This window comes from Pongo abelii, chromosome 9 (assembly GCF_028885655.2).
Source record: "Pongo abelii isolate AG06213 chromosome 9, NHGRI_mPonAbe1-v2.0_pri, whole genome shotgun sequence".
In the NCBI taxonomy this organism is placed as follows: Eukaryota; Metazoa; Chordata; class Mammalia; order Primates; family Hominidae; genus Pongo; species Pongo abelii.
In genome coordinates this window covers 121,448,064-121,452,536 of record NC_071994.2, presented here as the reverse complement: position 1 = coordinate 121,452,536, position 4,473 = coordinate 121,448,064, and the positions used below count along the sequence as shown (strand labels likewise).

The 4,473-nt window shown below is 41.8% G+C and overlaps 1 protein-coding gene across 9 annotated transcripts in view; it reads left to right on the top strand.

Annotated features, from left to right (window-relative positions):
- The first annotated feature begins 1,308 nt into the window (after nt 1-1,308).
- Nucleotides 1,309-4,473, top strand: part of JAML (junction adhesion molecule like) — a 35,427-nt gene continuing 32,262 nt past the window's right edge. For 4 of the 9 annotated variants that reach the window (XM_024255183.2, XM_024255181.2, XM_054525173.2 and 1 more), the window contains exon 1: nt 1,579-1,749. The gene's annotated coding sequence lies outside the window, so the exon portion shown is untranslated. Of the gene's footprint in view, nt 1,750-2,006; nt 2,692-4,473 lie in introns of those variants that run through there. The other 5 variants (XM_054525172.1, XM_054525174.1, XM_054525176.2 and 2 more) reach the window with 3 other exon arrangements.

Genomic DNA, 4,473 nt, shown 5'->3' with positions numbered 1-4,473 from the left:
GCTACCTTTTGGTGTGTGCATATCTACATAAAAGGTGGGAGTTGTCATGTGAAAAAGATGGGGGTTTGTGGTGTTAAAAGCTGAATTAAATTTAAAAGAGTTTAATTGAGCACAGAATGATTCATGAATCAGGCAGTCTCCTGAGCCAGAGTAGGCTCAGAGACCCCAGCGCAGCCATGTGGTGGAAGATTTATGGACAGCAAAAGGAAAGTGATGTACAAAAAACAGAAGTGAGGTACAGAAACAGCCGGATTGGCTACAGCTCGGTGTTTGCCTTATTTGAATAGTTTGAATCATTGGCCATCTTTGATTGGCCAAACTCAGTGACTGGCACAAGAGTAGACTACAGTCTGTATACTATTCCATTTACGTTATAGTTCATGATGTACAGAGAAACTTTTAGGACAAACTTAAAATATGTAAGGAGGCAGCTTTAGGCTAAACTTGATTTAACAGTGGTTTTCAGCATCGTGCAACCAGTCATGTCTGAGCTGTACTCCCGCAAGGACCTGCAGAGATTCCGTGGTGTGCTGGAACCAGCTTACATAGCAAGAGCTGATTACAGGCTGAGTATCCCTAATCTGAAAATACAAAACCTGAAATACTCCAAAATCTGAAACTTTGAGTGCCAACATGATGCTCCAAAGAAATGCTTATTGGAGCATTTTGGATTTTCAGACTAGGGACGTTCAACTGGTATGTATTCGGCAAATATTCTAAAATCTGAAAAAAATATGAAATCTGAAACATTTCTGGTCCCAAGCATATTGGATAAGGGATACTCAACCTGTATTAAGTTTTTTAGAAATTTTGCAAGCCAGTTGTTAAACTGTTGGTAGCTTGAAATAGGCTATGATGGGAATATTTATGCTGTGGAGATTGCTGGCTCTCTAGCACATCACTTCTCAAGGACCATGCAGCATAGTGCTTGGGAGCAAACGTTCAACAGCTTTTCAGATGATACAGGACAAGTTCCATAAGATGAGACTGCCCATGCCTAGGTCAAGCCAGTCTAGCCGAGGTTGAAGGTGCGTACATTGAGAACACCTATTTTGAAGTGGTGACTAAGACTGAGAGATATCTTGAAGTGAAGAAACCTTGAGTTCTAATCTAGGATGTCCAAGTCACCTAAGAGGTTCTCTATGGGAATCAATGGCTGCCTGTGTTCTGGAAATGCTGATATCACATGGCCAGAGGAAACTTTCACGTCTACGTGGTGAGTTGGAGGACTGGGCAGGCATATTTTCGGAAGCAGGGATTGGGTGATTGCCTGGTGAGGTTGCACCTCTGTTTTGAGAGGAAAAATAAAAGAGGTTGCTGTGTCTTTAACACAGAATGTTTTGTGTTAATATTACATTTATTGTATTTTGTTTGCATGAAATGGATTTCTTTCTCAGCACCTATTTGCCTGGTGCCATTCAAGCTCCTACCCTCAGAGGGCTTGTCATCTAAAAGGGGAGATGGCACCTGAAGAGGTCTGAGTGTGAGGTTCACCTCAGTAGGTTGAATTTGTCACCTCTTTTTAGAATGAAAGTATACATAACAATTGGGTAATGGGCCAGATGACTGAAATGAGAACCTTGATTTAGAGGTTCCTGTTTGCATTTCTGCAACCACTTCAGAAGGCACGTGTTTGGTTTGCTCTGAGCCTAACCTAGAGTGCTCACAGCAGTCTTTCAGTTGAGCTTGGGGACTGCAGCTGTGGGGAGATTTCAGTGCATTGCCTCCCCTGGGTGGTCTTCATCTTGGGTAAGCAGTTGCTTTGAATTTCTTAAGCCATTATTTGAACTTTTCTCACGCAGAAGTGTGCCAGTCCTGAAGGCTGGGTGAATTGGTAGTCTCTCAGGATTGTGAAGCCGCGATTGCAGAACTCTTGATCTCTGCAGGGGGATGACATAAAGTAGTCTAATGGGTGCTGTTTCAGTTACTGTCGTGTAGAGTAACTTAGGTGGATCTCCTCAGCAAAAAGAGGAGCAAAGTTTCGTCATAATAAGAGTACGTGACAATGATGATGACAAGGCTTCAGCTTTTAAGTCACCCATGGGTTTAGGTAGAGCTGTGACTGGCTGTTCTTGAGCTCACAGCAGAGCTCTTTCTTCACTGTTTTTCTTTTTAGAAGATAATTTTTAATTTTATTTTTAAACAAATTTTATTGTGTATATTTAAGGTATACAACATGATGTTGTGGGATACACGTAGATAGTAAAAAGTTTACTATGGTGAAGCAGATTAATATATCCATCGTTTTACATAGTTATACCACTGTTTTTCTTCTCCCCATTATAGACAAGCTGATATTTAACCTTTAGAAGCCCGAGACTTAAATCTCCCAAGAGAGCTAGGCTACTGTCCATACTTATTACACCCTCAGCACAGCCCTGACCTTGGGAAAGGCTGATGCAGGATGGTTTAGGTATAACCCACTCTGAAGAAGGGAGGAGGAGTAAGGACCTCCAGGGTCCCCTTCGCCTACAGCATTAACCGATGTGACCTAGACTGTGTTACAGAAGCCACGTGACCTACCAGTCCGTATTCAATGGCTTAACAATGGAAAATGAGGGCATATTTTAAGAGGCATGGCTTAGAGTGGTTATATGGACTTGTAGACCTAAAAACATCCGAGAGCCTAGAAGTGCACAGCAGTGTGCAGATAGATTGAGAGGACTCGGCTCTGCAGGTGGACAACACTCTGTGAGTAAAAGAAGGCTGTGCAGTTGTCCGTTTGCTCAGTGGTTAGTTGTCCTTACTAGGGAGAAACACTGAGAGACAGCAGCTCTCCCTTATTTTGTCTCATGATATTGTAATTTGGGGGGTAACTTTCACATCTCGTATGGTAGTCTCATTGTAGCATGTCTCTTTTCTGAAGATTTCTTTTCTGTAGTAACTGCCAAGGAGAATAATTCCCCTACTCTGTTTAGTAACTTCAAAAAATTGACACATAATAATTACACATATTTATGGGATACACAGGGGTGTTTTGATACATACAATGTATAGTGATTGGATCAGGCTAATTAGCATATCCATCATCTCAAACTTTTTTTTATTTATTTGTGTTAGGAACACTCAGTATCCTCCTTCTACCTCTTTGAAACTATATATCATTGTTAACCATAGCCATCTTAAAGTGGTATAGGACACTAGAACTTATTCTTCCTATCTAGCTGTAATTTTGTTTCCTTTGACAAATCTCTCCCTGTGTCCCTTCCCCTCTCTGTTCTACTTTTTACTTCTATGGGATCAGTGTTTTTAGCTTCCACGTATGAGTGAGTACATTCAGTGTTTAAGTTTCTGTTCCTGGCTTATCTCACTTTACAGAATGTCTTCCAGTGTCCATCTATGTTACTGTGAATCACAGGATTTCATTCTTTTTAATGCCCAAATAATATTTCGTTGTGTACATATATCACATTTTCTTTACCCATTTATCTATTGTTGGACACCTAGATTGATTCTATGTCTTGGCTATTGTAATAAGTGCTGCAATAAACGTGGGAGTGCAGATGTCTCTTCAATGTGCTGATTTCCTTTCCTTTGGATAAATGCCCAGTGGTGGGATTGCTAGATAAAATAGTAGTTTTATTTGTAGTTTTTTGAGGGACCTCCATATTGTCTTGGGTGGTGACTAGCCAGGGCTGGTGTCATGGGTGGTAAGGGTATTTACCAAGACAGTCATAAGTAAAGAAAGGCAGATTTATTAGAGAAGGTATGAAAATACATTGTAAGGTTGCTGGGCAGCACAGCAGGGAAAGGGCTGTCTGCAAAGAGGCAGGGACTAGAGAGAAGTTTTATAGGGTCGTGCGGGAGGGGGCTACCTGTGGAATGAGGTCACTGTGCCCACAGAGGTCATTGTGCCCTTGGGTTGTTTGATTAGCTGTCTCTCAGAACAATCATTCATTGTTCTCCCCACCCCTCCCCGCGGACCCTCCCCAACTTGGGGCCCCTTCCTCATTGTTGCTTACTTATCAGGACTCTACATTCTACCCCTGGCAGAACAACAATGACAAATCTTTGGCATTGGGCAGATGTCTCATCTTCCAACTGCTTCCTGCTGACCAGCGGCATAGAGTTCTCCCTACCTAGAATTGTTGATCTGTCAAGAGACCCGTCCTAGATTGTGGGACCTAGGATATTGGATTTTGCTGGAGGAAGGGTCTCATCAGAGAGGGGGAGCATGTCAAGGCAAAACTGGTGTCCAACTGAATTCTGGGGAGACTTGTAAATGTAGCAGGCATCATTGGGGAGAGACCGATATCCCATTTGCAGCATCATTTGAAGGTGAAACTGCTGAATTCTAGAAGATACAATTTTATTTCTTAAGCCGGTTACTGAAAAGACGAAGAAAAACCTTTTGCAGTCTGACTATTTTTCCTTATTGAAAGCCCATTTAGATAACCTGGAAGTTACTTGAGGAAAAAGTGTTTGAATTTAAACACAGCATAGGGAACCAATTTTAGACAGACTATTATACCT